The 25,950-nt window shown below is 40.4% G+C and overlaps 1 protein-coding gene and 1 long non-coding RNA gene across 3 annotated transcripts in view; one reads left to right on the forward strand and one right to left on the reverse strand.

Moving 5' to 3' along the window:
* LOC308590039 (uncharacterized protein) overlaps window positions 1–25,950 on the reverse strand; it is a 277,805-nt gene that overhangs the window by 155,719 nt on the left and 96,136 nt on the right.
* LOC308590067 overlaps window positions 13,367–25,950 on the forward strand; it is a 52,436-nt gene continuing 39,852 nt past the window's right edge. For all 3 annotated transcript variants that reach the window (XR_014009671.1, XR_014009672.1, XR_014009673.1), the window contains exon 1: window positions 13,367–13,501. This is a non-coding gene — a long non-coding RNA (uncharacterized lncRNA). The remainder of the gene's footprint in view (window positions 13,502–25,950) is intronic.

The following is a 25,950-nucleotide window of genomic DNA, read 5'->3' on the forward strand; positions in this document are numbered from 1 at the left end:
GGGGACATTTAGTCCCTGTCATTTTCTGTTGTTCTGGCTCGAATCCTTTTCAAGTGCAGTCAGACATGCAGCACAGAATATTTTTTTTCCATAAGCCACTGAAGCCAGTAGGAGTGTGAGCAACTTTGATATGAGTGGGGAAAGGGTCAGTGACTGTTAAGCTCGAACAGCCTGATAAGAATATTAAATCTAACATTTATCCCCAATGAGTGTCTGATGAGCCATACCTTGCTCTGCTGACAGAGTTCACTAAAAACACATTATGATAATCACTGCAGTGTTCTAGCAAAAGCTGAGGGACCAGATCACAACAAAAGGGACGACCCCATTATGTTGTTCACCAGGCAAGTACATTATTAGAATGAAAGCTTTTGCCTATTTATAAACAAGTCATTAGAATTGGTAATCATCATTCCAACAAATGTTAGTTGAAGAAAAATTAGTATTTTCCTTTCTCCACATCACTGATTCCCACTAGATTCTTCGCATTACTGTTAAGCAGTAACTGGTTATGAATACAATCTAGTCCTTTGAATACTTGGATTATATTTCCTGATTAAAATTACTCATTGCCTTGTTTCAGTTCAGTATTCATGTCACAGCATTAACATTCTGATATGAAATCATAATGTGGCCTTGGGATTTTATTTGGGGTTTTTTGGTTTGTTTCATTTCTATCTGCGGGGAAGGAAATAGGCTAGGTCACATCAGAGCCCATTTAGATTAATTATAATGACTCACTGATATGTGCCATGTTTATACAGTTGAGATTCAACACTCCTGGGACATGTTTCATTTGGTTCTCCCTGCTACGTAGGTAGAGGTGAATAAAAACAGCAGCTCCTTTCTAGAGAATGGCAAAGGCTTATTGGCATAAGGAATTCAAGTAAGAAATAACAGAACTTGACTACACCTTTTCAGACAGATTGAGATCACGACTACCTGGATCAACTTAAATTTTAACAACTAGTTATGTGCTGGGTAAACTCAACCTCCTTGTTTTTCAACAGTGATGTTTACATAAATTAACATATGAGCAATAATGCAGCCTCAGGACTGGAAATATATTTAACAGCCAGCATCTTTTAGAAGAAAATTATTTCAGATTCTAGATTTTAGCAGCAAATCATTAGCCTTTAGTAAGGGAAGCAATTTGGATTTTAGATACCTAGAGCCTAAGCTGTATAGGACAAAATTGACAGTGAAATAAAATATCTAAAATCTACTCAACATCATTTTTTTACATACATACAAAGTATTTTAGAAATCTATATATTTTGCTTCTGTTCTTTCTGAAATATATTCTGACAACCCTGGCTTCTGCAAGCCACTTTAGCCCAGTGGAATGATTTCATTCTGCAGTCCACCCAAATGCAGCATGGTGGGATAGGGCAGTTTCAGCTACTCCTAACTTTTTTCCCCCTGGCTGATTGTGTTCATTCAGTTTCTCCTTGTGCTGAATAGCCTTTTCCATATATACAGTTGGTTCATGCTACCTCAATTATTGCATCAGTCCAATATCTCTACTACCTAAAGCAGCCAGGATTAAATGCTGAAACACCACAGCCTCCAGAATCATTGTATGGAATGTCTCTCTATTCTTTTATTTGAGTTTGGATCAGGCCCAGGTAGGATGGAGCATGCAATGCAAATATCGTCTTGCTGCACCACTACAGAACTCATTACTCATGCATTATGCATTCAGGCATTATGTCAGCTCAGAGAATGGAAATTCAACAGAGAGACCATTTTTCTTTCCGGTGTTTTCTGTTCCTTTTATTCAATACTATCAATACATTTCTCTTTTTTGGCTCGTTGCCTTTTAGCCAAAAGGCTAAACCTTCTGTCCTTTCTCCTTTTTCCGACTACCTTGCAATGGATGCCTAATGACATATGCTTGCTTTTATAGCTAATAGTTTATGCAGGGAGCAATAGGTTTGACTTCTCGACCCTTTTGCCGAATTCTTAGTATGCCTCAGTCATCACAATTAAATGTCTGAAGGGAGTGGGGAGGATACCCTGTCACACCGGAGACTGAAAACAAGCAACTGCCTACCAAAAAGCAAAAGGTACATGTCGCATGGACAATCTCTGACACACAACCACCACCCCTGTATGCTTCTACAGGGAAATCACAGGTTGTAGATATTGAGGCGAAATGTGGTATGAACAATAGAAATTTCTGGGGTTTTTTCTTCAGGGGCAAGAAAGAGAAACTTTGTCCCTACAGGAAAGGTTCTCCTTAGTACTGTTTCTTCAGTATTTCACAAGGAATATTATTTTAATATAGTGGTGGTAGTATATTATGCCCCAGCCATTTCTCATAAGAGTGCTACACTGGAGACATAGATGAGCATGCCAAAGCAATTGACAATGTGCCTACTCTTTCTGCTACTGTAATAGTGTGACAAAGGACAAAATCTGTGCCCCTTATACCTTGTGGTAGGATGCTTCAGCACGATCCAAAGAAACCAGGGTATGAACTGTGGCGCATAGTTAATTTGCAAATGAAAGCACCAACTGCAAGTGATGAGAAAGACCTGTGATTGGATTTTCCAATGCTTTCACTTTCAGTAAAAGGAGCCTCCCCTACCTCTCATTTTAGATCTGGTGCTTACTTATATAATTAAGAAGACTTGTAAATGTTTTTGAATTAACAGTGTGCAGTTCACTTGAGCTGTTTTTCCTAATTAACTTGCTTGGTTGCACATGATTTGAATAATGAAGTTTAAGCCTTCCACTCCACCCCTCAGTCCCATTTCTCCAACTTCAATCTCTCTGTCCCCAAAATTGGTATTAGCTGTGGAGCAAGGGGTGGCGGCAGAGAGACAGGCATGCCATGGGTACTAACGTTTCCTCCCCTCCAACTAAAACCCCTCACCTGGAATGTATATGTGAGACATAACTGGGGTTAACTAGCACAATTTTATTAAAATATCAAAGATCTGAGAGTGAAATCAAGCTAGGAAACTGCAGGCAGCCTAAGATGGTGAAGGTATGAGGGAAACCTCCTGGCCCTTTACCTGACACCATCCCGGGTCAGGGCACAAGGTCTGATGATTCACTGATTTGGTATATTCATTGCCTTCTTACTTAAAATAAAAGCCAATATATGGGCAGTTTGGGTGTGAGTGTGGGTGTGAGGGGGGCGGGAGGCCATTATCTTCTAACAATTCAAATAAAACTGCATGTATTTGCATCAAAACTTGTTGAACATAGGGGTTACTTTAAGTACCAATAAATTATCATGTGTGTATCCTGAGAAAGACACCTATAAACTACAGGAAAGATATTCTGATGATTTAAGAACTCCCTTTCTTTGAATGAGAATTACAGTGTCTGTTAGTGAGCAAGACAATTCCCAAATAAAATGCAACTTTATCCCAAAGTCAGTAGCTCTGCCCTAAACCTAATAAGATTATTTGTGTATAAACTTCTTAATTTGCTTCCCTATTTATCGGCTATTTCCACTGTTCCTATAACATTGCATTTCCACAGTTAATTCATCATGCTATAAAATAAATCAAAGCACTAAACAAGAAACATAAAATATTCTAACATTCTAATGGTTCCTCTTCATCCTGGAGAAGAGTGACTAGTGGGGTGCCACAGGGTTCTGTCTTGGGCCCGGTCTTATTTAACATCTTTATCAACGACTTGGATGATGGACTCAAGGGCATCCTGATCAAATTTGCAGATGACACCAAACTGGGAGGGGTGGCTAACACCCCAGAGGACAGGATCACACTTCAAAACGACCTTGACAGATTAGAGAACTGGGCAAAAACAAACAAAATGAATTTTAACAGGGAGAAATGTAAAGTATTGCACTTGGGCAAAAAAAATGAGAGGCACAAATACAAGATGGGTGACACCTGGCTTGAGAGCAGTACATGTGAAAAGGATCTAGGAGTCTTGGTTGACCACAAACTTGACATGAGCCAACAGTGTGACGCGGCAGCTAAAAAAGCCAATGCAATTCTGGGCTGCATCAATAGGAGTATAGCATCTAGATCAAGGGAAGTAATAGTGCCACTGTATTCTGCTCTGGTCAGACCACACCTGGAGTACTGTGTCCAGTTCTGGGCACCACAATTCAAGAAGGACACTGACAAACTGGAACGTGTCCAGAGGAGGGCAACCAAAATGGTCAAAGGCCTGGAAACGATGCCTTATGAGGAACGGCTAAGGGAGCTGGGCATGTTTAGCCTGGAGAAGAGGAGGTTAAGGGGTGATATGATAGCCATGTTCAAATATATAAAAGGATGTCACATAGAGGAGGGAGAAAGGTTGTTTTCTGCTGCTCCAGAGAAGCGAACACGGAGCAATGGATCCAAACTACAAGAAAGAAGATTCCACCTAAACATTAGGAAGAACTTCCTGACAGTAAGAGCTGTTCGACAGTGGAATTTGCTGCCAAGGAGTGTGGTGGAGTCTCCTACTTTGGAGGTCTTTAAGCAGAGGCTTGACAACCATATGTCAGGAGTGCTCTGATGGTGTTTCCTGCTTGGCAGGGGGTTGGACTCGATGGCCCTTGTGGTCTCTTCCAACTCTATGATTCTATGATTCTATGATTCTATGATTCTATCACATCTGTTTAATGGAATATTTCAGTATCCTTAAGAGAATACATTGTCTCTTTCATTGAGTTATAGAGAGCGCAAGAGAAAGATTGACCTAGTTCATAACTCATTTTCCAAGGAAGTCAGCATCTAGAAGCTCATGAGCAAGGCAAATAAATAGGTGACGTCACCTGCTGCTCTCTGCCCCTCTCTGCCTCTGTATTCATATATTCTACTTTTGTCTATGGAGGCTCCACTTGGCATTTAGCTAGATCAAACAAGAATGAGTTTCTGTAATATTTTTTCAAGCACACCTCCATGATCTTCACACACTGAATGTTTGGAGACCAAGAGTGGGATCGCACATATCTCTGTTCCCCCGTTCATTCATGCATTCATTCATTCAATCAATCAATCAATCAATCAATCAATCAATCAATCTAGAAGGTGCACACATGCTATGTGTGCAGGACTTTTTCACATGGATGACCTTAACAGGGGGTTAGAGACATTCATGGAAGATACAGCTATCAAAAACTACTGCCTCCAGAACCAGAGGCTGCATGACTCTGTGTACCAGTTGCCAGGGAGAACAAGTGGATAGTGCTGCTGTGTTCATTTCCTTCTTGTGAGGTTCCATCAGCATCTGGTTGGCTGCTGTGAGAACAGGACACTGGACTAGATGGATCTTTCTTCAGATTCCGTAGAGCTTTACTTATGATGGACGTTTTAGGCCAACAAATATCTGAAGGGCCATAGGTTCCTCATTCCTTGTATAGAGTATCTGGATATTCTCTTTTCCTTTTAAATACAGTGGTGCCCCGCAAGACGAATGCCTCGCAAGACAAAAAACTCGCTAGACGAAAGGGTTTTGTGGTTTTTGAGCTGCTTCGCAAGACGAATTTCCCTATGGGCTTGCTTCGCAAGACGAAAACGTCTTGCGTTTTTTGCAAGTTTGTTTCCTTTTTCTTAACACCATTAATACAGTTGCGACTTGACTTCGAGGAGCAACTCATAGAACGCGGTGTAGTAGCCTTTTTTGAGGTTTTTGGTGATTTTTGAAGCTTTTCCAAAACTTTTCCGACACCGTGCTTCACAAGACAAAAAATTCGCTAGACGAAAAAACTTGCGGAACAAATTAATTTCGTCTTGCGAGGCACCACTGTAGAGGTTTTCTGAACAAAACATTCAAGTACGCTTTGTTCTGGTTTGCTAGATCCTTACTAGCTCACTTTCCCAGACAAAATGTAGCCTTTTGAGCCAAGGTATTCATAAGGGGACACAGAAAATGACAGCAGAATACTGATCTCTGTCAACAAGCATCCTTTAGTGACTGCCGGCACAAAATATTAAAGCGAATTGTCAGCATATTCCTCTTCAGCTTATGGTAATCACTGGTCATATATACATTCCCATACTTTTTCAATTCCTCTGGAAAGATTTTATGGTAGAAAACATCTGTACTTTCTTTGACTTCTAATCTCTCCTTATTAAAACATGGATACACAACTCAGCAAGCTATTGTGAACTGTGTTTTACCCTGTTTATATCTCATGAGCCTAATGGGATAAGAAAAAGTAACTTTCTGTTTGGGCAAAACAAAAAGATGGGCTTCAGAATGCCGTGAGCAGTAAAACTACATATCTGAATCTAAAGTAGGTCAAGTCCAGATCTATCAGAGATCCAAAAAAGAGAGATTGCAGAGTCCCAATATTTAGCTAAAGTCTTTCTTTAAAACACAGAAATGTTTAAAATGTAACTGGAAATTCTTTAGCTTTACATTTGGGGACATCTATTCTTTTTTTGGAGCCTTACCCAAGGCAAAGTAATCCAAGCAAGGCAGTTGACTTACACAAGATGTCAAGTTCTACAGAGTTTGTGTGCCAGAATGCTAGAAGATCTGATTTGTGCCCTTTCTCTAGGGAACAGATATGCTATGCTGAACTGACACAGGGGGTAGGTGCTGGATAGGTATAAGAAGGAAAGAAGCGAAAGGATTAACATTAGCATTCAAACAAATAACTCTGTGCATTGGTTCCAAGCAACAGATTGTTCCCCTCTTTTTTCAGTGGGGTCATTTTAGCTCCATCACATCTGTCAGTGTTTATGCTGAGCAAATAATAAAGAACAAAGGAAATGTAGACCCATCTGCAGTCAATTATTCCATGTTTTTCAGACCTATTCCATTTCTATAGGATCACCCACATGTTGTACAGCCAAAAACTAAATTATCATTACTAAGAATGCATTAACTCCAAAAGATCAATTGCTCAGTTTACCATGGTCATACAATTTCAGACATGTGTAATAGCTTTGTATCTTCTTTATGAGATGGTGTCTTTAATTAAGGCAGTAGTAACTTTCACAGAAATGCCCAAGTGTTTCAAAAATTCTTACTCTGTACCAATGAAATACTAATTGTCATGCCATTTATTTTATACCCTGAGTTAGCTTCGTAACAGCAGTTTCTGCATCAATTTGGTTCCTTTTGAGTTCTTGCACAGAGAATGACACAGAACAAAGAAATAGGAAAACAGTGCTAGGGCTGAAATAATTTTAAAAAATTATGTTGGCTAGTTCACTAAGCTGGTGGAAAAGCCAAATATCCATTAACCTTTGATCTAAGGGACATCAGTCCTCTATAACTTTAGTCATCTATGTCTGTAGTTACAAGCTTTAACTCATTAAACCACAGAAGTATTCTGAGATTACTGAATTTCAGATGTATTCTTGGCTAAATATGCACATATAGCTGCTATCAGGGAAGAAAAGGATACTTACTGCCCTTTGCTTAGCTTAAGTATCATTACGCCATGTGTTGGCCACAGCAAGATTTAGACCTCCATCATCAGCACCTATGTAATATGTGCAATCTGTGCTTTTCAGACTACCAGATAATTATTTCCCTTTGTCAGGCAAAGAGATATTTTACACTGCCATAAAAACCTTTATTCTCAGAAGATCAGTTTCACACACAAGGCAATAATCACAATCATTTTATTCTTTCAGTTCTATTAAGATTAAAAATATTATCAAGCTGCATAAACAGACTTTGCAGCACTCTCTATTTTCAGCCTAATTTACTTTTTAATTAGAAAGCAAAACAGTTCGTCAGAAGAATGAGGTAATTTCTGGCCACAATAAAAACATTTGGCATCTGTTTTGATAAAACTTTATACTAATATTGTCAGCATGGCAGCTCAAAAGAATGTTTTGGGCTAATACACCCTGCTTTTATACTACCATCATACAGCAATACTTGTACTTTTCTACAACTGGGGCGAACAGGTCAGTAAGCTATTCGTTTCATAAACTGAACTTTAAAGATTATGCATGAAGATATGATATACTGAAACCCGTAAAAGCAGCAGTACAACAGACCAGTTCAATCTACAATTTACTGCTTTCGTTGAAATAGTTCCCACATATTGTAGAATATATCAATAAATTACACTTTAAACTGAACAGCTGAACATGTAGCATTGGCAAGAGCATTCCAGACACTTGAGGAAAATCAACTGTACAGACTGAAACAGGTTTAATGGTTATGCCTCTTTCTAGGCTGCGTAGGTATTTTATTCCTGAGAGGGAGGCTGCTTCAGATCTTTAACAAAATTCTCACCAAAACTACAATATTAACAGATCTGATCATGTGTCTATCCTCATATATATGGTGAAAACATGTGCACGCATATGCATGCATTCTTGGAAATACGGCACTAGGAATCTTTATTCTAGGGATGGCTTGCCACAATGGTTCCAACTACAAATTTAGAAATGTCAATACTGTCATGTTTACTTGGGGGAATTAACAAGAACCAACAAATGTCAACAGGAATATAAATGAAATGTATATTTAAACAAACTGTTGGGCAGTAGGTAAAATAGGTCAGCTGCTTGGAGTGCCAATATAATAGTAAAACGAAACCCAGCAAGGCAGTTGGTTGTTACAAGTTACACAGGGTACTTAACCCGTGTTTCTTTGACCATAAGCTTACACTTAAACAGTTCCTATCATGGACATGGAGACAGAGGCAGAGATATTGCCTTATGTGGAGTGGGTGCGGGTGCTACAGAACCTGTAGAATTATAGTGGAAGCTTTAAATGCACTGGCAGGGGTGGGGAGCTCAAATGCAAATGACTGAAGCTGGAAGACAGTGAGGTTAGGGAAGTGAGAAATGTAGAGACAGGAGGGAGATGTGATATGCTAATAATTACTTTTCCAGAGGAAGACAGAGTAAAGCAAAAATACAGTGGTACCTCGGGTTACATACGCTTCAGGTTACATACGCTTCAGGTTACACACTCCGCTAACCCAGAAATAGTGCTTCAGGTTAAGAACTTTGCTTCAAGATAAGAACAGAAATTGGGCTCCGGCGGTGAGGCCCCATTAGCTAAAGTGGTGCTTCAGGTTAAGAACAGTTTCAGGTTAAGTACGGACCTCCGGAACGAATTAAGTACTTAACCTGAGGTACCACTATATTTCCTTAATTTCACCATGACATGACTTCAGGGCTCCATGTAGCAAATTGGCTGAACTGGAGAGACTGAGAAAACAGAAGTTTATTCTGTTTTTCTGAAAGGAGTCCTGTAACCAAAACAAACAAGCCCTTGTAAGGAGCCCCTGAACCAAAGTCCAGTTTCTACTCTAGGTTCCTCAGAACCCTCATACCAAGTTTCCTGTTGGGAAAAACACTGGATTGTCCTTCTTGCAAGGGTCTTGATTAACATGAAGAAAACAGAAAACATGGTTAAAGGGCATGGTGACAGGGAAGAAGAGGCAACAAAAAGGGATTTAGCTAAGTTGAAGATGTCTGGCTCCTGCAGGCATCTACATGGTATAATACTGTTACATACCATCCCACTCTGCAAGCAGGGAGACACTACAGGGCTTCCAGCACTTACCCAGGGTTTAGTTTCCTCAGGATGAAGGTCAGCAGAGGCTGTGCTGTTTCTAGGATATATGGTTTTATTTACACAAATATACAACCCAAGCATAGGATGGAGGGGCTCGTAGCAGTAACACTCCTAAAGATATTGCTTCTCCATTAGTCACAGCTTTGGATCTAGCACACAGCAAAACAGGTCTCTCTGTTTGAAGCGTCTAGCCTTTTGCTCTCTCACACACAACTGTCTAGTCCAGCCCCACTTTGACCTGTGGTTCCCCATTACTTAGCTGTAGGTATTGCAACCTACCTCATTCTCTGAGATGCTGATCAGGGCACTTAAGTGGTCAGCTAATACCAATATCTTAGATAGAAACTTGTATGACTGGTTCAGCAACCTCCTCTACTGGATTCTAACCCTCCTTGGATACAAGGCACCAATAACTGGAAGGGATTCAGAGCATCATCCAGACTGATACCCTCCCAACCTCACAAGAATGCCAATATTGTAATGTAGGTAACACCCACAAAATAATGTGATAAAGCTATCTGCCCTCAAATATCAAGCTGGTCTCTTGCTTGTAGTCAAGTACATTTAGGGCGCCCCCTGCTGGGAAATATAGTTGGAAGACAGGAAACAAGAAGAGAAAGAAATGTTAAAGAGGAGGGTTGGCTGGAATATCCAAGACCAGAGTTTCCCAAAGTGGGTTTCTATCAGACAACTTTTATACTTATGTATCTGTAGAAAATAGATTTCTCTGTACAGTGGTGCCTCGCAAGACGAAATTAATCCGTTCCGCGAGTCTCTTCGTCTTGCGGTTTTTTCGTATTGCGAAGCACGGCTATTAGCGGCTTAGCAGCTATTAACGGCTTAGTGGCTTAGCGGCTATTAACGGCTTAGCTGCTTTAAGAAAAAGGAAACAAACTCGCAAGAACTCGCAAGACGTTTCGTCTTGCGAAGCAAGCCCATAGGGAAATTCGTCTTGCGGAACGACTCAAAAAATGGAAAACTCTTTCGTCCTGCGCGTTTTTCGTCTTGCAAGGTACCACTGTACATATATTATTTTGTAAGATCTCTTTCAAAAGGTTATATTATCTTTTATATTCAAAGTAGGATTTCTAAATAACCCTTTATTGGGATTTAGTGCCTGGATAACATCTAAACATTTTAGGTCAGTGGAATATTTGATGAAGGGATTTTGAATTTCCAGAGCTAGAAGGTCTTTCCCCTGTTCTCAGTATATAGTTTTAAACTGCTTGATCATTTTGTTGATCTCACTAAAGCTTTTTATAATGGTCCCATAAAAATGTAAATGCCATGTGTTCTATCTGTTTAAGAGAAAAGAAAATTTAGATTTTGATGGATATAAGCACCTGTCTTTTGGGAACTGGGGCAACCCCACAATTTCCTTTCACAAAGGTCACACAATTGCAATCTACTGTGAAAAGGTCATGACCAATGTGGCCCTCCAACACAGAATACACACACACACACACACACACACACAAACACACACATGCATGCACATATTTCCATTCCAGAGTTCATTTCTCATTACCAATATATAGACTGAATTGCCTAATAGGTGCAGATTCTAAATACTTTTTACCACGATATGTGGTTTTCTCCACAATTGCTTCTCCAATAACTGTGCATGAGAAGTCAGTTGTTGATTGAGTAAGTGTTTTATGCTTATATCCTTAGGAAAGATATATATGGCACTAAACTCAAAATGAATATTCTGTGGCCTGAAAAACTATTGCTATCTTACTTGATGTGATACAATGCTGTCCAGTAGTAATAGGTATTTATCACTTTGAGAAAAGAAGCGGGGTGGGCGGGCAGTAATCTCTACTTGCATTTAAACTGCGGCAAATATGGACTACAGCCACAAAAGTCCTCAATTTACACTAAATGTATATCTTCAAGTGTCAAATCTCTGCACTGCACTGCTCCATGAAATACAAATGTAATAGTTAAATGTCAAAAGAAAACACTAAATAGAAATACTGCCACTTCAGCAAGATAAGTAAATGGGTTCAGGCATGTTTTTGAAGTTAGTGAAGCAATAACTCCATGACCTAAAGCATTCAGTATCCCAGTCTGGTGAGCAGTCAACGTCTCCGACAGGAAGAAATGCGAAATTTGGAAAGCTGATGAGAAAAATGCACATGTTCATGCACTATCAGCACAAAGTTATTTAGCACAATTGCTCCTGTAATTGCAGTACATTGCGAATGTTCAGTGTTCAATGGTCCTCGAAACTCAAACTTCCAATTGGTTGATGATGGGTTGTGCTAGTAGTGAACACTGAACTGTGAAGTATTAAATTCTGGAATTTTCAACCTGAAATCTGTTCCCCACCTCCAAGTCTACTGTTCTTTTTCTGTGGGTGTATATTGCTGTCCTCCCTTATGTTCTTTTACCCGAGGAATCTACAGTTAAATATGAGTTCCAGTGTCTAAACTCATATATCTGAACTTATGGCTGGAGTGCTTTTCACTTACATATTATACTAAAACCTTACAGAGCCTTATTCTTCATTACGGAAAACATCTTATCCAACAGAAAAATCAGTGTTTATATAGGAGTAAATCAGGTGAAGACTACCCAAAATCTTACAGTTTTACTGAAGCGGATGAACAATAAGAATAACTACCTTACGGCTTGAATGACAGAACATATCATGTACAAAACACACAAAAATGAACACCCACCTTTTTTGCAGCATCATTTGTGATGGGGGGGGGAATCCTTCTAAGTAATATACTGGCACTGTGGAATATTATCTCAATTTATGGCTGCCAGCAGGCAAAAGCAAAAAGTGACTTAAAGGAAAAGGAGGCAAGCCCTCCACTACCTTTCAGTCATATCAGTAAGTGCATAATGGTATGTTATACTTCCATTGGTGAGTGGATGCATTTTGCAACACAACTAAACACAAAGCCTCAAAGAGAAGGATAGCCTCAAATGAAAACAAAGTTCCATTTTCTGCAAATCAAATATCTTTTGCTCCAGCTGACAGATTTCAGTGGAAATACTCAAACTACCAAGAGCATGGGTAGGCAAACTAAGGCCCAGGAGCTGGATCTGGCCCAATCGCCTTCTTAATCCAGCCAACGGACGGTCTGGCATGAGTAGAATGTGTGATTTTATTTAAAATGCATCACTAGGTTTCCCTTCAAAATATAGTCCGGCCCCCCACAAGGTCTGAGGGGCAGTAGACCGGCCCCCTGCTGAAAATGTTTGCTGACCCCTGACCATAGCTGTCAACCTTCCCTTTTTTTGCGGGAAATTCCCTTATTCCAGCACCGTTTCCCGCTGCTCCACTCTGCTATTACGGATTGTTAGATATCCCGTAGACTGTCCCCGGGACAGGTGAGGCTGCTGATCCCTTATTTTCAAATCTGAAAGTTGACAGCTATGCCCCTGACCAAGAGGAATATGCCTGTTATTATGCCTGAAATACCAATGTATTGCATGATGCTTAGGTTAGTGGCTTAATACAACTGAAAAATTAGAAATGTACTCAGGTCTTGCTAACCACATGCTATTTATCCAAAAATTCACTTATGCAGACATTAAAAATATGCCAAAACCTCACCATATGCTCCACAGATTCATTAAGCTGATCTCTCAACTTCCTTACTTCCTTGAATATTTCTGCTTTGCTGGTTGGCAGCAGCCATTTTGAGGCAGAAACCACAGAGAGAGGGAGGGAGATTGGACGAATCAGAGAGCAGGAGAGACTGCACAAATCAGGGAGTAAAAGTTCAGAGAAATCAGGTTTTTTTTTACTTTGTCTCTCTTTTGCTGATTGGTTGTAGCCATTTCAGGAAGAAACCATGATTGAGGGTCCAGCTATGGAAAAGCCTGGAAAAGAGGAAATTGACAGTAGATATTTGAAGATGGCTGTCATATCTCAAGGGCTGTCACATGGAAGGTGGAACAAACTTGTTTTCTCCCTGCTCTGGAGGACAGGACCCAAAGCAATGGCTTCAAGTTACAAGAAAGAAGAATCTGATTAAACACCAGGAAGAACTTTCTTACGGTAAGAGCTGTTTGACAGTGGTACAGACTCACTTGGAAGTGGGTGGACTCTTCTTCCTTGGAAGTTTTTAAGCAGAGTTTGGGTAGCCATGTGTCCTGCAGGGATGCTTTTGTTGAGATTCCTGCATTGCAGGGGGTTAAATGAGATGATCCTCAAGGTCCCTTCCAACTCTAGAGTTCTAAGATTCTTTGATTCTATGATTCCAAATACATGTCAAAAATAGTGTTAAACCAGCAAGCCCTGTTGGAGCAGAATTCCTATTAAATGTTTCCAATGGTTTCTTGCATATTAATGATCTTAGCATATTGAACATGCCTGGTTCTCTCTCTCTCTCTCTCTCTCTCTCTCTCTCTCTCCTCCTCCTCCTCCTCCTTCTTCTTAAGTTTATATATTCTACTACTTTTTGAATACTGATCTTTATCCTTGGTTATTTTTGTATGATAGTGAAATCTTATCTATATGATACTGCTGTTTTTGTATAACTGTACTCTACAATTTATACCTGTGTAGTTAAAGGTAAATAATGCATTAATAGATCCAGTGGGTGGAAGTGACTGGGGAACAGCATACAGAAATATATGGCTACCTAACTGGATCCTTTTGTGTTAATGACCTTTCCCTGACTATTTTTAGAAATCCAGTGCATCCATATTCTTGCCAACCACACTGTTGCAAACTGACATCCATATATGGGTCCATAATAATGCATCCCAAGGACCATTTTCCTCCGACATATTTGGGTGGACTGTTTTATACTACTAGCTCTCTCCACATATACAAATGTTTCATTTCCCTCTCAACTTTTTGTTATTGTTCCTTGTGACCAAGAGCAATTATTTCATTTAAATAGTATCATTGTATTTACCAGATAATGGCAAACAGTATTATATTCTTCTTACATTACATATCCTTCCTTTGCATGGTGCATGGCAGTAATGGAGACAAATTAATGCTATCCTTTTACTGAAATTGACAAGGCTAGCTTTATTATTATTATTTATTGAATTTATATACCGCCCTATACCCAGAGGTCTCAGGGAAGTTCACAGAATAAAATCAAAATATAAAACTACAAAATACATAATCAAAATAAAAACCACATTTTAAAAGGGCAAGTGTGTGGATCTGGTCTGCGACTACTGGCTCCAGAATCTTGCTCAGGAAAGGGAGATTAGCCTTGTTTCTATAGTTTATTGTTCTAGTGTTATTTTGAAGTACAGTATCATAGAGACAAAGAAAAAGTAAAATTAATTTTGAAAATTGAGTCAACACAACAAATCTGAAATAAAGAGAAGGTAGGAATTTAAATCTAAAAGGCCATAATACAGTGCACCAGGTAAACACTTAAATTCAATTGAATTCAAAGGAGTTTTAAGCATGGCTAACCCCATGCTAGATTGTGGCATTTATCTATATTTAATGTGAAGCAAATAGGATAGCAAGCTGCACTGGCAAGTGGGTCAATACTATTTAAAAATATGACTTGTTGGTTGTGAATTTTACAGGGCTAAGAGTTATATATTGTAAGCTCTAGCATTTATTTTGACATAAAATGGGAGTTGCTGCGTAAAATATCAACAGTAGTCAGGTCAGGAACCTGAGAGAACTACTGCTGATCAGAGTGGACTGTCCTAAGCATTGGTCTATCTTCCCCAGTCTGAGTATAAAATATATCTTCCTGTACAAAATGTATGGCTGTCATTGCACAGTCCCCACTGAAGGATTTGTAGTGAGTGCTGTATCACAATCCTGGATTTGCATAATGCCAGGGTGGGATTCAAAAGCAAAAGAGAAGACAGGTTACAGTGGTACCTCAGGTTACATACGTTTCAGGTTACAGACTCCAATAACCCAGAAATATTACCTCAGGTTAAGAACTTTTCTTCAGGATGAGAACAGAAATCGTGCTCTTGCAGCGCGGGAGCAGCAGGAGGCCCCATTAGCTAAAGTGGTGCTTCAGGTTAAGAACAGTTTCAGGTTAAGTACGGACCTCCGGAACGAATTAAGTACTTAACCCAAGGTACCACTGTATACAAAACCAGTGGCCATGGCATTGGAGCCAGAAGGGAGTGACAATGAGAGGGGGGAAGTGGTGGTTTAAAGGAACAGCAGAAATTTGAGTAATGCAGGGATGGATCTTAGCATGTGACGGGTGGCTTTAATGACAGAGGTCTGAGTAAAGTACTGTGGGATATTTGAGGATTTTGCATATTTCTCTGTCATATACCAGGCAGCTGAGAATTGGAAGATGGAGGCTTCAGTACAGTGAGAAGTGAGAGACAATGAAAGGGAGGGAAAGTGGCTGTTTTAAACAGCAGTAGTTTGAATAAAGCAGGGGTGGAAGGACACAGAGGCAAATGGTGGTTTTAAACCACAACAGAGGTTCCCAAGATACTAGCCACTAATCTTTCACTTCACCTTTTTTTAGCTATTAAGCGTTCCAGAAACTTGTATGCCTTGCTGGTGTGGTTGAGGCCTCTGCTCCCAAACCAGACTTGATATTCCTGCATGTTAATGAACTCTTTGCATTAGTTTTTCTGACATGGCTTTGTCATTCCAAATTTCCACTGTGGCTTTATCAATTTACTTCCAAAACTATGTGAAGATCAGTCTAGCTTCTATTAGCAATAAACCAATTAGTTATTCCCTTTAACCATCCAAATTTTGACCATCCCAGACGTTCAAGATTACCATGGAGGGAATTGGTGCATCTTTGTGGGTAATCAGTTGGATTTCTTCAATTGACACCAGACAATTGCCACTTTAGGAGAATTCTACCATAAGTGGAATCATGTGCCATTTTTGGGGTCCACATCCCTAGCATTTTTGTGAAAATATCCAGGAAGTGAAATATGCCAGCAATATTTTTTTTTTCTTTCAAAATCAGTAGTTAGCTCTGAGAGACACACAAATTCAATTTCTTGGCCTTCTTCACTTGGAGAAATGTAGCCTTTATGTAGATTCTGCATATTATCACATGGAGATGTATTCCTATGTATTCCTGAGGTCGGCAAAACACTTATTGTGGTCTACCTGATTACAGGCTGGGTGTGGGTGGCGTGCCAACTGGAAACACTGACAGGTGCTGCTATCTTAGCTGGGTCTTCTGCATATCTCCAAATATGTGCAAAAGTCTAAAGGAAAGTTAATGGACTTCATTATTTTTGGTCTCCTACTCCTTGGTCAATTCACCTCAAGAGCAGCCAATGTGAACCAGCAGTAGCACAGCACAAGGTGGTGGGAAGCAGTGCAATTCTTGTGATGGTACTCTCATGTATATAGTATTGTCACCTCATTTTTACTTCCAATGGCAGCCATTTTGTGCTGGTGTGCACAACACTTTTATCAATATATGCATCAGCACCTCATCTCTTACTGAGAAAAAAATCCCCGAGCAGCAGACTTTTCAAATCATTTAAAAAACAATACCACATTATAGCTGTCGCCAGCTTTTTCTAGAAATCTGCTGACCTGACCAGACATCTGCATTCAGGCAGCTGGCTGCGTTTGCCTGTGACTTCAGTGGTGGTGTCAGCAACATTGCATTTGAAGAGGAGCACTGAGTTCCAGTCAGAACTCTGCAGCTCAGACATGCTGTATTGCTGTTCAGCTCCTCATAACCTAGATCCAGGTGGGCATGTGTGACTAGACAAGTTTCTAGGGACTGTGGTAAGCAGATGGAATAAGCAAGAAACATCCAGGATGCAAGTGTGTAATTAGCAGGAGAGAAGTAGGTGCTCAGTGGATGCATTTCATGGTAGAAGAGGTAGGGCAAGTGGGAGTGACCCTCACCCTTTCAGCTCTGGGAATATAAATGGGACAGAATGAGGCAAGCTTGCAGTTCTGTTCTCTAAACAGTTGTGCAGTCGGCTACGTTCATAGGTTTGGATACATATCTACAAGTTGTATGTGCATTTTGCAGGACTGGGCAAATGAATGGGCTTCTCAATGGATCTTGGATCTCCGAGTTTGTTTTTTAAAGTGTAGATTCTGCAAGTCCGAAGTCTGCCTGCCCTTGATGCATTGTGTTACCTGCTCCACCCCTCCCACAACTATTCTTAAGACTTTTCAGGGAATTGCTTTAGCGTCCGAGCATAAGGCTTTTATTTAAACTGGACGCACATGGACTGGAAAAGGAACTGTTCCAAAACGTTTAGGTTCAAATTTGAATTAGCTGTTAACCTTCAATGACTCTGTCTTCAATTTATACGGAAAGAGTTTGCCAGCAATACCATCTTCTCTAACCTTTTGTGCTGCTCTTTGAGGCAATTCTGTGGCAAAAGGCTTCTTGAAGTCCAAGTAGATTATGTCTGTTGCTTCATTTCTGTCAGTTGTCATTGTCACTTCCTTGAAGAAGTTAATCAGATTTGTTCAGCTTGACCTCCACTTTAAATGGCTTTGACCTGTCTAAGTCTGTACCTGTTAAAATGTTCTCAAGTTTTGTCCTTACCCAATGATTCTGAAACCTTCTTCCGTACTTTGATCCCATTCTAAATATAGATGTCATGTATGCTACCTTCATGTTCCTAGCCTATTACGCTTATTATCATATCAGCAGGGAATTAAATGTCTCTGCCATTGTTTCCTTCATTTCATATTTTCATATTAAGGAAACAAGAACATTAGTCTTTCAACGTGTCATTGTTGTTGTTGCTGTTATTTATTAAATTTGTATACCGCCCTTCATCCAATGATCCCAAGCTAGTTCACAACAGAAAAATGCAAAATGAAAATACAAAATACATTTTTTAAAAACCCCAATAACCCTCACCATACTCTCTTTTTTTCCCTTCCAACTTCAACCCTTTTTCATTTTCCTCTGAAGGTGCTTCTCTCATGTACACTTTTTACCCATGTTTCCACTCCCTTTAAATGAAAACAAATTGAAGTCATACCTCACCAGCATTTCTTGATGTTCATATATATGCTGCAGTAAGCTTTTGCCAGTCAAAAGTTCATATCTTCAGCTATTGCAAATGGCTTTTCCCCTTGGATCTTGGAAGTATTTGAAGCAATCTAGGATAATTGCTTCAGTCACCAGTGAATACAATCATTGATTGTTGTTTTTCCAAATATGTTTAGAAACCATTATACTTTTTCTTAGATAAAATAATAAGAGTGAAGCCTTATGCTGGATTTAAACTTGTTGGAGAGTGTTATAATACAGACTACTAGCTCCCTGTACCTGGACATCTTGAAGTTACACTGTTCTATTGGCAAGCTTACCCACCCATCAGCAAAGGGGCCATAAATGCTTGGGAATATGTCAGGGGAGGAGTGGGATTTAGTCAGTTCTGAAGCTTTCAAAAATATCAGTGGAGATTCAGCAAAAAAGGTGGGTCCCACAATACCATAATAGCAGGGCCAGATTTAGGTTTGATGAGGCCCTAAGCTATTGAAGGTAATGGGGCCCTTTATATGTCCAACTATCCTTTGTGTCAACAGCAAATTGTTGCTGTTTTTTGTGTTGGATATATGCTATAGGGTAATCTATGGACCTAATAGGTATCTAAGGCCATTTTCACATAACAAAATATGTATTTTATCAAAGAGAGTGGGGCCCTAAGCTATAGCTTGTTTAGCTTATACATAAATCCGGCACTGCGTAATAGACAAAAGCCAGGGTAAAGAGGTGTTTCTTCAGCTATGCAATGAAGATGCTAGAGGAACCACTGTTGGGAGGGAGTTCCATGAGTTAGGGGCACCAGAGAAAGCCCTCTCCTAGGCTACTATCCCTTGCATTTCTGTGGGTGGTGAAACTACTCACATAGTGTTTCCTTCCTTCACACTCTTATGCAATAAATGGAGTGAAGCAACCTGCTTTGTTTGCATGGGAGAAGGAAGAAATAAAAGAGATGAAGGCAGAAGGAGCAGCAAAAGAGGGTTCTAAATGCTAATCCCTGTGGGTCATAAAGCTTTTACTCGCTTCTCGGCCTTTTGGCTAAGATCAAGTGTAGTGTAGTAGTACTCTCCATCTTCTATTCCCCCTCTCCACAACATTTCCTTCTCTCCTCAACGGGAATGAGTGATTATTCGTAAGAGGGAAAGGAACATGCATTTAGGGCAAAATTTAGGTATGTTGGAGTGGGGCCTGAAAACCACTCCACACACCCCTCAGGTTTTGTTCCCTGCCTCCATAGGAGCTAAAGCTCAATTTAGTTCCTTTGGGAGCAGGAAAAAGCTCAAAAAATGCTCAAAAAATAGATTCTTAATGTGTAAGACATATGAAGGGAACAGAGAAAGTTGATCAGTTTGCCAGAGGTCAATTATGAAGTCAGTTGTGCATTAGTACCCTTTTAGCTAAGTCATAAGTTTGACACAGAAAAATGTCATGATGATGAAGGTGATGAACATTTTTGGGTTCAGTCATAATGATATAGAGCACTTGGAGCTGCTAAGCACTTAAGCCAGTGCTTAGCTTTAAGCATCTGAACAGTCTTGCTCATTAAATGGATCTAATCATGTGTTCTGTGCTCCCTCTACTGGTTTAGCGGCAGGTGACTTGTCTGACAAATGCCCAGAGCTGGGTTGATGTAGAGCAATGCTGGTGCTAAGACCAAAGTGTTAAGATAGCACATGAATATTCAGACCTGTAACTTATATGTCCAAATACTCTCAGGAGTTAATAAGCTGCTCCTTAGGCTGTCTTCCTCTAATTGTCCCATAAACTTATCCATGCTATACTAAGGACTTAGTGATTTTGTTGTATTGGGATATGTTTTTATTGCTTGTATTTTTAACCTTGTTTCAAAATAAAAGGTAATACGCTGTGCAATATACGATGTAGATTAATGCACCTATGAAAAAGAGAATGAAAGCTATATTTTTGGCTTTGGAAGACATTGGTTGGAAACTGTGATATGGCTGTTTTATTCTGATAACTTTTAGTAAAAAGGGGGGGCTGACAGAAAGGCTGATATAAAATCCCCAAATCTTCTATGTATATGTCAAGAGGGAATACTTAAAAACATTAAAATAAGAGCTATGACAGAAACTTTCATAAAGGTTTGCTGTAAACCTGCTTGGGACAAATAAAATTCTTGTTCTTCCCCCTCCATAAAGTTGTAGAACAATGATAGTCTAATCAATAGCCGAGAGTAATGTTGCAAATGTTACAGGAATTAAACCAGTATAAAGCCAGTGGCATTTAGGGCTGGGGAACAAGGCCCATTAATCTTTTCCTTTTGATGGCTTTCTCAAGAGGTTGCAAAATGTACAGCGGGAAAGTTTGTGCAAGGCGTTTGCAGAAAGAACATAAGCGAAGTCTTCTGAACTTGTTGTGAGCACTTCTGAACAGCAGAACATGCTGACAAGATGCAATGTGACCCCTCTTCATCAGGAGGCTGTAACTCTTCCAAGTTCATTTAAACAGCAGCATTTTATTGCAGCTAGATGTTATGCACTATACAAAAACAGTTTTAATTTTATTTCAGACTCTCTTGCCATTCTATTATTTCCCTCTCTAAATAACTTTACATTGCTCTAGGGATGATACTCAGACCTTAATGGTGAAAGGGATGTTATAAGGATCCAAACAAATCATTTGGTTGTTAGAAATGATAATTAGATTGCCCTCTAAATTCTTCTTCTTCAAGAAATCCTAGGAAATAATGCATTCCATCTTTAGAAATCAGCCAAGGAATAATTCAAAAATTGAACCACATAAATTATTAACTTGGTTCAATTTTAGAAGAGAAAAATAGACTCAGGGTACATATTCAGCTGTAGTCTGTGAAAATTAAACCTGCAGCTCTATTTATTTTTAATGGAACTTTTGTGCTAAATTCTTCTTGATAGGTCACATTGAAAACTTTGTACTTGGTGTTTGTGTGTGATTTCCTCCTTGAGATTATGGCATAATACATGTATCTTAGGCCAACAATTAATATTTATTTAGGCTTTGTTTATGCTGCCAAATTGTGAGAGCAGTTTGGGGTTTTTAACCTAGACACCAATCCCTGTACATGTGCAGCAGAAATTCAAGAACAGTTCAGCCACATACTGTTGAGCACCACAGCAGTTTATTCATGGGCTACTCGATCAAAATGCCAAGATCAAAAATGCCCACTATTGTTTTTAACATTTGCTTATAGAAATAAAAGGCTAAAGCCTTCATGTTTTCATTTCATTTATTTATTTATTCCACAACATTCATATACTTCTGAATTGCAAGAAAACTGCAAAGCAGGCTGCAAAAAGAATAAAGCAATTAAGATCAGTGGTAAAAAAAGAGTTTATTTAAAACATTAAAAATTTAAATCAACAATAAACTAAAACTAGCTTAAAAGCTGTGGCACTTTCTACATGCCTAGAGAGCCTTCCCTAGACTTGCCTTGCTGGGGTGGTGGTGGTGGATTTTCACCTCATAGAGGGCACCATAGTACCCAAGTCTGCCCTTGTTACATGTGTGTATTCATACATTGTGTGTGTTTGTAGGTGCTACACGTATACATGTGGATATGTTGGGGGGGAGTCTACTTTGGCTATGCCCACTTTTGTCTTGGCCACACCCACCATTTCCTTGCAGATGCTGGGGAGTTGGTCAATAGTGAATGCAACCCTTGAGGCAAGAAAGTTTCCCCACCATGACAACCAAGTTACAGGGAACCAGGCAGAGGGCCTTCTCGGTAGTGGCACCTTCCCTGTGGAACGCCCTCCCACCAGATGTCAAAGAGAACAACTACCAGACTTTTAGAAGACATCTGAAGGCAGCCCTGTTTAGTGAAGCTTTTAATGTTTGATGTATCACAGTATTTTAATATTCATTTGGAAGCCACCCAGAGTGGCTGGGGAAACCCAGCCAGATGGGCGGGGTATAAATAACAAATTATTATTATTATTATTATTATTATTATTATTATTATTATTATTATTATTATTATTATTATCTAAAATGCCCCTACCATAAACGTAATATTTTCTGTTATAGAATTGTAGAGTTGGAAAGGATCCAAAGCGTCATCTAGTTTAACCCCTTGCAATGCAGGAGTCACAGCTAAACCCTAACCTTGTGGCACTCAAATCAGAAGCGTAACACTCAAATCGTCAGTATAACACTCAAAACAGATGTGTGGCACTCAAGACGCAAGTATGGCACTCAAAACAGAGCAAGTTTGGCTTCTGAAAAAAGTTCTCAAACCAGAACACTTACTTCCGGGTTTGCAGTGTTTGGGTTCCAAGTTGTTTGAGTACCAAGGCATTTGAGAACCAAGGTACTACTGTAAAGCAGAATGGCACTGAATTAACAAGTAGAATAAGAAAACTAAAACTAAAAAATAAAAATATGTTGAGAATTCATGATTGAAACATACCTTTGTAGTAAATAATATACAAAAGAAGGCAGTATATAAATGGCTTAAAGCAGGGGTGTATCTACAATAATAAAGGTGAGACAACAACTAGCCTACTCACACATACATAGTTGATAACCGCCAGTCCCACTAATACAAAGTCTCTATTAAAACCTACGTGTCCTGATCAGCATGTTTCCATCAAGAAGAACATAGAAAGAGGATGAAACCTATTCTTATGGCTGATGGCAAATTAAGATACAAGTATTTTCCAACAGAGATTTAGTCAATCATATGAAAGCTGCCTATGGTCATCTTTTTGCTTGAAAATATTGTGGAGGCCTTAGAAATACCTTTGAAAACAAATCTAAATTTCCAACTAAATTGATATGAATGATTACTCAGCTGTGGGAGATGCCACTGCATTTTAAAACTAGGTTACACAGGCCTCTTCAGGTTAAAACTCACAGAAATAGAATCTGGGGGAGATTAGAGTAAAATCAAAGCTAACATGTTACATGGGCATCAATTGTTAACTATTTGGTGGGTTCCCACCTTTCTGAGACTTTTCTTGGGGTCAGGGAAATGATTTTTTATCTATTAGAGAAGTAGTAGAAGAAAAGTAATTACAAATTTGGTTGTAGCCAATTGTACTCACTCATTTTGTAGCTGCAAAATCAACCACAGCTCAGGCTGCTTGACAGGTGTTAAAGATCAGCAGCTGTAGAAACAGACTGATAGCTACATTAAAGTTCCACACCTGCAGGAGGAGAATCATTCATTCATTCATCCTGAGAACTTTGTCCTTTAGCTATAAGACAAGGTTTTCTTTTGGTAAATGTGTTGTACTACTGTTTCTAAGTAAACAGTGATAGTAATTAAAGCTGTTATGTCTCTTCTAGGCTAAGTGAACATCAGTAATAAAGTTGGGAGGAAATACAACCCACACTTTAATTGGCCAGATTTGTAATTTTTCTACTGTAGAGGATGAAATGTTGGTGAATAAAGAAAGAGGCAGTAAATTCTTCTTATTGCACAGGAAATTGCTTCAGCACTTAGTTTTAAATGCAATTCAAAGTGACATGTTATTAAGAAAAAGAGCTCATGACAAGAAAAGTTTATTCCAGTAAGACATAATGGAACTTTACTGAATTTTATTATATGAGTTTGCTGAACTATCTGTAATGCATAAAATAATTGTAGAGAACATGGGCATTAGTGGAGTAGGTTAAGCAATGTATAGGATGAATCCGAACTGGTTGTTTTGATAAAATGTACCATTGTCTAGATCATGTGATAGTCATAACAAGAAAAATGGGGAATTCCATAGGATCTTCCAGGCACATACAGAGACCTTGTCCTAGTTACAGGCAGTGAAAGAGCTCATGTATTTTTTTTGCACTTACATATAAGTATGCTATTCCCTATTCCCCTTATATTGCAGCAGTGGCACAAGCAATTCCCTACTCCTTTCACAGCAGCGACACAAGCAAAAGTACCAAATTCTCAGGCCAAACTAGGCAAGATACCATTTGTGAAATTAACAATTATGTGGATTACTGTTTTAGAAGTAAATAATTAAAAGCAAATAGTAAACATGAGGACCACAATCCAGATTGAGGACCTCGGCAGAGATTATGGGGGCTGTAGCACTGTTCCCTCATATGAATGGGATTTCCCCCTCAATAGAAGGCACCAAAGGGTACAGTGGTACCCCGCAATACGAATGCCTCGCAAGACGGAAAACCCGCAAGACGAAAGGGTTTTCTGTTTTGGAGGCGCTTCGCAAGACGAATTTCCCTATGGGCTTGCATCGCAAGACGAAAGCCCATAGGGAAATGCTGGCGGTCGGGAGCAAAGACTTTCGCCCACAGCCGGCCTTCAGAAGAGGACCTCTTCTGAAGGCCGGCGGAGGGCAAAAGTCTTTGCTCCCCCCCCCCGCCTGCCTTCCCCCCACCTGCCCCGGGCGATCTTAAAATGCTGGCGGGCGGGAGCGAAGCGTTCGCTGCCGACCCCCAGCATTTTAAAATCTCCCCGTGTCTTCTCTCCGCAGCCGCTTGCTTCAAAAGAGGTCCGGGGGCAGCGGGAGCGCTTCCCGCTGCCCCCGGACCTCTTTTGAAGCAAGGGGCGGTGGGAAGAAGCGATCTCCCCGTGCTCCGAAGCCGGGCGGGGGGGTGGGAACACCTGCCCCAGCCACCCCGCTTCGGAACGCTGCTCCGAAGCGGGGGGGGTGGGAGCACCTGCCCCAGCCGCCGGGCTTCGTAGCGCTGCTGCGAAGCCGGGCGGGGGGTGGGAACACCTGCCCCAGCCACCCCGCTTCGGAACGCTGCTCCGAAGCGGGGGGGCGGGAGCACCTGCCCCAGCCGCCGGGCTTCGTAGCGCTGCTGCGAAGCCGGGCGGGGGCGTGGGAACACCTTCTGAAGGCGGGCGGGGGACGAAAGTCTTTGTCCCCCCCTGCCTGCCTTCCCAGGGGCTTTTAAATTGCCCCGGACAGCGGAGAAGTCCTCCGCTGTCCGGGGCGATTTTAAAATGCCGCCCGCCAGCATTTTAAGATCGCCCGGACAGCGGAGAAGTCCTCCGCTGTCCCAGGGTTTTTTAAAATGCTGGGGGTGAGAAGAAAAGCCCTTGTCCCCCCCCCCCCAGCCTTCAGAAGAGGTCCGGGGACAGACTGTCCCTGGACCTGGTCTGAAGGCGGTTTCCCTAGGAACGCATTAATTGATTTTCAATGCATTCCTATGGGAAACCGTGCATCGCAAGACGAAAAAACCGCAAGACGAAGAGACTTGCGGAACGAATTAATTTCGTCTTGCGAGGCACCACGGTATCTGGAGTCAATACCACTGCAAGTTAAAGTCCACCCTGGTCCCACCAGTGTCCGAATCCAGAACTTCTCCCATGCCTGCTATTCACTTTCTAAAAGGCACCCATGCATTCTGTGAATGACACCTAATTTGGCCTTCACTGTGCTATGCCTACTGATGTAGATCCCGCTAAATATTATTTGCCAAGTGCAACAAGGGAGACATCTTAGAATTAAGTAAAAGGAGCAATCAGATGCTTTCCCATTCTCTCCAGCTCCATAAGACTTATGTTAAGCATATATATGCTCATCAGAAACTCAAATGTTTGCACTGTGAATATTGCTGCTCCAGAACTGCA

The sequence above is a fragment of the Podarcis bocagei genome, assembly GCF_964188305.1.
Source record: "Podarcis bocagei genome assembly, chromosome: 6".
NCBI classification, from domain to species: Eukaryota; Metazoa; Chordata; class Lepidosauria; order Squamata; family Lacertidae; genus Podarcis; species Podarcis bocagei.